The sequence below is a fragment of the Etheostoma spectabile genome, chromosome 12 (genome assembly GCF_008692095.1).
Source record: "Etheostoma spectabile isolate EspeVRDwgs_2016 chromosome 12, UIUC_Espe_1.0, whole genome shotgun sequence".
Classification (NCBI taxonomy): domain Eukaryota; kingdom Metazoa; phylum Chordata; class Actinopteri; order Perciformes; family Percidae; genus Etheostoma; species Etheostoma spectabile.
In genome coordinates this window covers 4,814,435-4,824,464 of record NC_045744.1, presented here as the reverse complement: position 1 = coordinate 4,824,464, position 10,030 = coordinate 4,814,435, and the positions used below count along the sequence as shown (strand labels likewise).

Here is a 10,030-nt window from a genome sequence, read left to right as displayed (position 1 = left end):
AAGGAAAAACCAACAACAACTTAACAATTTATAGAAATAACTGCAATCACAAACAATAACTTGTTGTTTTTCCACCTCGCTTTTACTTCTCAGTGGAATAATCCAGTCGCTTCTGGGCATGAACAGGGCATTGAAATCTGGCTCAATGTCTGAGGTGGCTATGCGAAGGACAGCGAGAGGTGCTCATCAGTGATTGAGGATCTGTGTTTGGATTTTGAACTTCATCACTGAAAGTCTGTTCACATACATGAGGTGATCCAAAGAGGACCAGAATCCTCAGAGCATGCCTCCTCGGAGTGGACAATTCTCCTCTTTGGGGAGGAGTAAAGTCCGCAGTGAGACTGACCTGAAGTGCTCTGCCAGAAGCACAATCTGAACTCGCTTGGTGCATTGTCCACACGTCAGTAGAAGGGAGAAGAACCATGTGCATTTCCTCTCAAGAGTTTAAATCTTAAATTGCCTCGAAACTCTCCATGCAGTCTTCTAACTTGCTTGAGTACTTGTGGAGGTGATTGGCTGATGCTGGCTTCCTTTAGTGTTGGCAAGTGGGTCAAATGTGTCCTTCCCTTGGCTTGAGAGAAACTGCAACTTTCTCATAGGAGGCCGTCACTGCACTGTACATCTCAAGCACAAAAACGGCCCTTGCACTGCAGTTTGACATTCAATTCGTTCATGAGTGCAGTCACATCTACAGCAAATCCAAGGTCTGCCACCAGCTCTTCATCTGAAAGTTCTGGGATGTCAGTGTCCTTCTCCACAGAAATTCTGAATGTGGTCTCTCAGGCCCAGAAACTTTTCAGTACTTTGCCCAGGCTGAGCCACCTGACGTTACTGTGGTGTAGCTATGTTCACTATGTCACTCCCATTTTCCCTCCAAAGTGCAACAAATTGTCTAGGACAGGGGTCTTCAACGTTTTCCAGGCCAGGACCCCCAAACTGATGGCGAGATGGAGCGGACCCCTTAATTATATTATATTGTATAAAATTGTGTTATATCAAACTGGTCCATAGTGCCATGTGTGCATTGAGTGACTGAAAAGACATCTTCTGCCTCCATTTATCTGTTACTACAGTGTGTTGAATTCATGTTAATGTGTATTTAAAGACATTCAATTAGTGGAAAAAATTGCAGGGTGTGGGGGATAAAAAAAAAAGTCTTCAACCAAAACTTTCGGACCCCCATGCTTACCTCCGCGGACCCCCTAGGGTCGCAGACCCCCTGTTGAACCCCTGGTCTAGGATTTAACGCTCTTGCTCTGATAAAGTTAACTGTTTTAGTTACAGCATCAACAACATGGTTAATTTTTAACACTGTCTTACAACACACTCCTGATGTATAATACAATGCAAAAATGTCATTTCTGCACGGGGTTAATTTCTGTCACTTTATCCTGCATTCCTCTTTAAAAGTCACATTTTTCCCCTTCATTTTGGACAACCATCTGTTGTCACACCTGCCAGCTTGTCCCATTTCAGTCTTACCTGTCCAAACACGCATTTACCTCTGTGAACAAGTCATTACCTGTGTTTGTCCCTTTAATTGACTGCATGGCTGCCAGTCTCCTCCATGATTTGAAAGTGTGTGCATATCCCACGTAAAGATGAGCAGCTGGGCGGTGTCACGTACATCGCAGCTCTCATCCAAGCCAAGAAAAACAGTCAAAGTCGGCCGCTCTGGTTCTTTTCAGCTGAAGCTCCAAGTTTCGAGGATGGCCCACCGCCTCGTCACAGTGCGTGCGGAGAGTGACACGTTCCAAATGCGCCCTTTTTCTCGGACTACATATCAGCGCAACAGGTCAATAAGCACTCCTTTGTAACTCTCCTCAGAAAACGCTTCGTTTTTCTGGCGATTTTGTGAGAAATGACGTAACTGTCTGAACGGCTGCATCCTGGGGTGTGAGGTTGGTAAAAGTCCTTGTTGGGTTTGCAGTTTTACATCAACCAATCAACCTCCCTTGTGTGCTATTCATCAGACAGATTCGGTATTTATCCTCGTGCTTCGTCGTGTAGTGGCGATTCCAATTATATTCTTTAAACACAGCAACCTGTGTTCCACAAATTAAGCACAACGGCTTTACCTTTAATTTCTGTGAAGAAATACTTGCAGTCCATGCCTTGTTGAAAACACGGCATTCGTCATCTACTTTCTTTTTTTAGCGTGGCGGACATCTCAGGGTAACCGGGCATCACTTGTCGCTGTGCACCTGCCTCACAGGTACGCACGGACATACGTCCATACGTCCATAAATAACACTTTCAAATAAAGAGCACCGCTGTATTGAACACTCGACATAGATATTTTTTTAATTTATTTTGTAATTTATGATTGGCCTCACGCAGGCCGACAGGGACGCACAAAGGGTCGGATGTGGCCCGCGGGTAGATGCCCAGGTCTGCTCTGTGGCTGTAATCTGCACCAAGCTGAATTTTGGGAATGACTTTAGATACAGTATTAGAGGACCACTAAGGTCTATATAAAAAACTTCAGATACAGTATTAGGAGGACCACTAAGGTCTATATTAAAGAGACTCAGATACGTATTAGGGGACCACTAGGTCTATAGAAAAGAGACTTCAGATACAGTATTAGAGACCACTAAGGTCTATATAAAAGAGACTTCAGATACAGTATTAGGGGACCACTAAGGTCTAGAAAAGAGACTTCAGATACAGTATTAGAGGACCACTAAGGGTCTATTATAAAAGAGACTTCAATACGTATTAGGGGACCACTAAGGTCTTTATAAAAGGACTTCAGATACAGCATTAGGGACCACTAAGGTCTATATAAAGAGACTTCCGATACATTTGGAGACCCTAAGGTCTATATCAAGGAGACTTCAGATACAGTATTAGGGGACCACTAAGGGTCTGTAAGGTTCCGGTTGTCTCCTCCAGATGGACTATTGCAATACCTTCTCATTGGATCCCTAGAAAGAGTCTGCAGAGGCTTCAGTACATTCAAAAACTCTGCAGCTAGGATCCTGATGAGATGCGTGAAACAGCCATATTACCCCCATTCTCCACCACATACACTGGCTTCCCATCTCCCCAGGTGGAGTCAGGTTTCCTCCTCACTCATCATTCATATGGACATGCCCCCCCTACCCTCAAAGAACTTATAAAACCACGGAACACACAACCTGCTCCTTTCATCCACTCACTCAAACCCTCCACATTCCCAGAACCGACTCAGGACAATGGGAGTATAGGGCATTTTGTGCTGCTGCCCACATCTGTGAATGCCCTCCTTGACACCTGAGGCACCTCAATCCTGAGTGTTTTAATAAGGCTTACAAATTTCTTTTAGCAAAGCTTTTAGTCCCTTTGTTTTCTTTATCTCTCTCTTCTAAGAATAGCTTTATTTCTTTTGTTGTTGTTTTATTTTCTCTTGAGACTGTTTGATGAAAAGCGCATTATAAATAAAATGTATTATTATTCTTATATAAGAGACTTCAGATACAGTATTAGGGGACCACTAAGGTCTATATAAAAGAGACTTCAGATACAGTATTAGGGGACCACTAGTCTATACAAACGACTCAGATACAGTATTATGGGACCACTAAGTTCTATACAAAAGAGACTTCAGTACAGTATTAGGGACCACTAGGTCTATATAAAGAGACTCAGATACAGTATTAGGGGACACTAAGGTCTATACAAACGAGACTTCAGAATGTATTATGGACCACTAAGTTATACAAAGAGACTTGTACAGTATTGGGACACTAAGGTCTATATTCAAGAGACTTCAGATACAGTATATAGGGACCAAAAGGTCTATATAAAAAGACTTCAGATACAGTATTAGGGGACCACTAAGGTCTATATAAAAGAGACTTCAGATACAGTATTAGGGGAACCACTACGGTCTATATAAAAGAGACTTCAGATACATATTAGGGGACCCGAAGGTCTAAGATAAAAGAGACTTCAGTTACAGTATTAGGGGACCACTAAGGTCTATTAGGGAGACTTCAGATAGAGTAAGGGACCACTAAGGTCTATTAAATCATCTGAAGAGCACCATTTTAGGGACCTTTAACCCCTAGGCTTCATTTTGCGCAGGACCCTGAGCTTAATGACTCACTTCCTGAAACAGTAAAGCAAACTTGTATACCAGGATGGGGTTCGAACCCCGAGGGCAATGCCCATTGGACTCTTAAGTCCAACGCCTTAACCCTCGGCCATCCGGTACTGCTGCATGAGTAATCATCAGTGATTGAACAGATACCTCCAATGGCACCATACTAGGAACGGGATTTGAATCCATGAGATGCATTCTTACATAGTTCATTACATATATTATTAGTTTTGTGCGTACTATCCACTACAAGACTATGAACAGACTTTGAAAAGACTCATGTCTGAACCCATCTCACATCTAAGACAACCATCTCACATTGACGTTAACAACTATATTGTACATGCAGATGAAGTCTCCAGTACCGGAGATCTGTGTTTATCCTCGGTAAAAATCTCCCTGTGGATACGCGCTTAGAAGGGTCGAACATCCAACAGGCGAAGAGACTGTTCATTACCATATTGGAAATTAAACTGCAACAGTGGTGTACCACTAAGGCCTATATAAAAGCATCCAAAGAGCCCACGTCATGGGACCTTTAAGAATAGATAAGTGCTATTAGTCCATTTACTTTTAACAGAATAGCAGACTTCATCACACTGAAAAAACACACTCACAACCCAAGAAAACAAATGAATTTGATTTGATCTTTATACTTCATACGGTTCTTTTCTTCTTTTGTAATGTAAGTTCGACTTACAAATGAAACAGTGGTGACGTGTTGATTAAAGACGGAGAGTCTGTCTTTGTAATTATCATTTCTCACTTTTGATAGTCTTCAATAACGTCTCTTTGTGTCCGTCGCTGCATTATCCCTCCCAACCACCCTTCGTTTTCTTTCATCCATTGACATCTGTAACTTCTCCTCGCTCCTCTTATGTTCTTGCTTCCCTCATCCTCACTATATCAACTTTTCACCCCTGGTTTCTGCCCTTTCTCTCACTCTTTCCTTCCATTCCTCTTACTCCCTGTCACCTGGCTATCTCCCACCGTATCTCCCCATCCTCTTGTCCCCCTTTCTTTTTATCCTCCTGTATGCTCTTCTCTCCAGTCCTCATTCTGCCTTCCTTCTTGCCATTTGGTCTGTCCCACCTCTCTTTACGTTGCTTCTCCTCCTTTATCATCTTCAGGTAAAAAAATTGAAAGACACAGAGGTGAGGATGGAGAGATGAAAACAATGCTGCTTGAATTTGAAAACCCAACTTTCTCGTCTTAAATCTTGTACCCCGTTTCCTCCTCCTCTCTTTCCTCCTCTCTTCCAGTAGGACTTCATCCTCTGAACCCCGGCTCCTGGCTTCCCTCGGCAGCCTGTTAGATGATCAGCATTGCACCATGTAGCTGGAGCGGCGCAGTTCACTCTCACCTCACCGGGTGGACAACACCCACGGAAGGGTTCAGCTGCCTGCGGAGTTCGCCACTGGGACATCAGCAGTGTGTGTGTGGGGGGGGGGGGGCATTGCTCTGACCAGAACACACCTGCCATGAACATAAATATACCTATGTAGTGGAAAGCAGGGCGTTGGCCAAGAAGGGGGAGCCCCACCAGTTTGCCGCCTGTTCTACTCATTCCCCAGCCCATGTCATGACCAACTAGAGTTTTCCATGGCGGTTTATCCAAACATTTTGATAACACCTGAAATGTGATTGTTTTTGGTTTTTTAAGTTGCAGACTGAGTCCTATGAAAAGTGTCTTTGTATTAGATATACAATTTTGCAATTTAGTATTGTGTTTATTTCTTCCTTATTAATTATTTCCCCCTATTCTAAGCTATAGTTTCGTATGCTTGTGTCTGAGTGAATGTCCCCCTGACTGATGTGTTGGTTCCCCCCCTGGGCCCCCACCTAAAAATTTCCTGGCGTAAAGTACATTACACAACTGTATTAGCTATTTTAAATATTTGTTTTGGTCCACTCTACAGCTGATGTTGGGGCAGTCCAGAGTCTCAGAACCCAAGTCCAGAGGAAACTTTCCAGTGCGGTGCCTTGAAAAACTGGGTCAACGTACCACATACTGATCGATTTAGCTAAAACACAAGATCTACCATGTCCACTGTTGTGGTAAGTACACTTTACCATGAACACATGTACTGGTCCTGCTCCTATTTCAACTTTGGCTTTGGGGTTAAAGCCAATGTCTAGGGCTGGGTCCCGAATTAAAAGTTTTAAGTGCCTATACCTCACCATAGTCAGTGCCTCTTGCAACATGTTGGCTGCGTCCGCAGCACGCCAAGGTTCAAATCAGCCTGTGACCCTTTCTGGGTGTCTACCCCATCTCTCTCTTCACCTTCCATGTGCTGAATGGCTGGTCTTTGTTGTATACACAGGAAAAAGCTGCTGTGTCACACACCCGAAATGGGGCTCCTGCAATAGGAAGTAGACAACGATAAGAGTTTGTGATTTATTAAAAATTACGGATTTCATGAAAAAAATATCTTTCAAGAACCGTATCGACATATTGCTATTGGTACACGTATGAATTTTTTAAAAGCCATTGGGATAGATAGATTAGTAGATAGAGATAGATAGATAGATAGAATAGAGATAGATAGATAGTATAGATAGATAGATATAGTATATCCCATCAAAATGGAAATTATAGCGTTACATCAGCAAAATATCATACCAGTCACAGAATAAAATATAATACTACGAACAATATACATGAAATATCTACATACAATATACATGAAATATAGTCAGGAATGACATACATGAAAACTGATACATAATCCTAATGGAATGGACCAACTATAATGAAATACTAGATCAATAATGAATAAAGGATACAATACATAATACTAGGATACACTGTACTGCAAAAGGATACAATATCATGACCATAACATGAATAATAACTAGATAAAACTTACAAGAACATTTTTAATAGATACAAGTTGGGAAGTACAAATGCGCAATGGCCCTTAGCAGTAATGATAAATATGGATAAAACCTATAGCGCCAGATTAGTCTTATTATCACCCAGTGATCTAGAGGCCCCCACAAAGTCCCAGGATTACGATATTATGATACAGTGTTTTTACCATTAATTAATCTCGCATATTCTCGATAATTGAAAATGTCCTCAAGGAAAACGTTGCCATCAATCTGTTTTACAAAAAGAGTACATTTTCTGTTGTTTGTTTCTAGTGGACTGAAAAGCGAATTTTAATTTATTTGATACTCCAAACAAAGTTAACTCTCATTCAATTTCTACATAAAAGAGATTGCAACTGTGAATATGCAATACTTCAGGGGTTTTTTTTCCCCTCCATCTAGTTAGAGTCCTACATGTCACATGCAACTTGCTATACCTTATGTTGATCGATCGGTCAAATTTGACCCAATTTTCACCGTTTTTCATCACAAAAATGGGGACCTTCGAATAAGCTGAAATGTCATTAGTGGAAAATAAAACCAACTTCAGAAAAATCCAAAAAAACAATCCACTACATTGAAAAGTGAAAAAATATCAGAAAGTGTGATGGACTTTTTTCATGTTGACGGAAAGAACAACACAAGGGTTAACTAGTATTTATCAGTTTAAACTACGTATAGCTCCACAAGGGTTGTCATGGAAATACAGCTATACATCTTTTTGTGGCACCACAATGAGGTGTTATTATCTCGATAAGTGACGATGACCGATCACCTTAATCCTTTGGGGGAAAGCCAGAGCCCAGCTTCTCAGACTCTCTGGGCTTGAGCGTTTTTTATCAAGGGCGAGAATGCAGCATGCAATAGTCTGCAGCGTGTGCGCCTCAAATAGCATCTGCAGGCATTTGGGCCCTGTAAAGAGTGGTGCTTGTGTTGTGTGTGACCATTCTAGAAGTGCTAACAAACAATCACTGTACGTACACCAGTGTTACTGCATAAAGAAGCTCTGGCCGCCTTTTTAAGGAACGTGTCAAAAATACGGGGAGCTTTTGACGCTTTTGCCGACTCTGAAGTCTACGTTGATGTATGTTATCTGGGAATCAGCCAGCGAGAAGGAACGTCTATCCGACTGGTGCTGGCCGTTTTGCTTCGAAGTGTACATGGGCGGCTTGGCTCAGTTGGTAAGCTGTCGCCTGCAATCGGAAGGTTGGCTTTGTTCCTAGCCCTGCGACGTCAACGTGTCCAGCAAGGCACTGACCAGAGTTTGGACCCCCCAGCTATGCGCCATGGAGTGTGAAGTGGTGTGTATAGTATCTGAGGACCAGGTTGACGCTTGTTTACACGCATCCTCGTGCACAGTGTATGTTAATGGTTCCTTGACTAATGTAGGGAAGAGCTTTGAGTTGTCATCACGGACCTAAAAATGTCGCTTTAGAAGAACAACTGTTTGACATAAAGTGACCTATTTTCAACTTTCTCAACGCGACTGAGACCAGTGTAGGATACTAGAAAGGCCTTTTTACCGTGGTGGTGTGAGCGTTACTGCGCCAGCCAATCCAACGTGAGTCTTGAGACGGAGATGTGACGTGGGCAACGTGTCTGAAGTTGTAGTCTTATGGTTAGTTGTGCAAGAGAAATCTCAGTCATTCCCAATCAGTCGATGGAGAGCGGAGTATATGTTAGGCGATAACATAGACCAGCGTGGCTAAGTTTATAGAAATACTGCAATACAAACAATAACTTGTTATGTTTTCCACCTCATTTTACTTCTTCAGTGCGAATAATCCAGTCTGTTCTGGGCATGAACAAGGGCATTGAAATCTGGCTCAATGTCTGAGGTGGCTATGCGAAGGACAGCTGAGAGGTGCTCATCAGTGATTGAGGATCTGTGTTTGGATTTGTTGAACTTCATCACTGAAAATGTCTGTTCACATACATAGGTGGATCCAAAGAGGACCAGAATCCTCAGAGCATGCCTCCTCAGGAGTGGACAATTCTCCTCTTTGAGGGAGGAGTAAAAGTCCAGCAGTGAGACTGACCTGAAGTGCTCTGCCAGAAGCACCATCTGAACATCGCTTGGTGCATTGTCCACACTGCAGTAGAAGGGAGAAGAAACCATGTGCATTTCACTCTCAAGAGTTTTGAAATCTTGAAATTGCCTCGAAAACTCTCCATGCAGTGCTTCTAACTTGCTTGAGTACTTGTGGAGGTGATTGGCTGATCTTGTGGCTTCCTTTAGTGTTGGCAAGTGGGTCAGAATGTTGTCCTTCCCTTGGCTTGAGAGAAACTGCAACTTTCTCATGAAGGCCGTCACTGCACTGTACATCTCAAGCACAAAAAGGCCCTTGCACTGCAGTTTGACATTCAATTCGTTCATGAGTGCAGTCACATCTACAGCAAATCCAAGGTCTGCCACCCAGTCTTCATCTGAAAGTTCTGGGATGTCATGTCCTTTCTTCCCACAGAAATTCTGAATGTGGTCTCTCAGGTCCCAGAAACTTTTCAGTACTTTGCCCAGGCTGAGCCACCTGACGTTACTGTGGTAGCTTATGTCACTATGTTCACTCCCATTTTCCTCCAAAAGTGCAACAAATTGTCTAGGACAGGGGTCTTCAACGTTTTCCAGGCCAAGGACCCCCAAACTGATGGCGAGATGGAGCAGGGACCCCTTAATTATATATATTGTATAAAATTGTGTTATATCAAACTGGTCCATATGTGCATGTGTGCATTGATGACTGAAAGACATTCTGCTCCATTTATCTGTTACTACAGTGTGTTGAATTCATGTTAATGTGTATTTAAAGACAATTCAATAGTGGAAAAAATTGCAGGGGGTGGGGGGAAATAAAAAAAGTCTAATCAACCAAAACTTTCGCGACCCCCATCAGAGTACCTCCGCGGACCCCCTAGGGGTCGCAGACCCCCTGTTGAAGACCCCTGGTCTAGGATTTAACGCTCTTGCTCTGATAAAGTTAACTGTTTTAGTTACAGCATCAACAACATGGTTAATTTTTAACACTGTCTTACACAACACTTCCTGATGTATAATACAATGCAAAAATGTCA

At 42.6% G+C, this 10,030-nt stretch overlaps 1 long non-coding RNA gene and 1 pseudogene across 1 annotated transcript in view; one reads left to right on the top strand and one right to left on the bottom strand.

Moving 5' to 3' along the window:
* LOC116698801 (contactin-associated protein-like 4) overlaps positions 1 to 10,030 on the top strand; it is a 421,932-nt pseudogene that overhangs the window by 125,756 nt on the left and 286,146 nt on the right.
* LOC116698809 (uncharacterized) overlaps positions 1 to 10,030 on the bottom strand; it is a 14,724-nt gene that overhangs the window by 1,508 nt on the left and 3,186 nt on the right. Inside the window, exons 2-3 of the long non-coding RNA XR_004334306.1 lie at positions 5,190 to 5,196; positions 3,144 to 3,149 (exon numbers count right to left, since the gene is read on the bottom strand). This is a non-coding gene — a long non-coding RNA (uncharacterized LOC116698809). The remainder of the gene's footprint in view (positions 1 to 3,143; positions 3,150 to 5,189; positions 5,197 to 10,030) is intronic.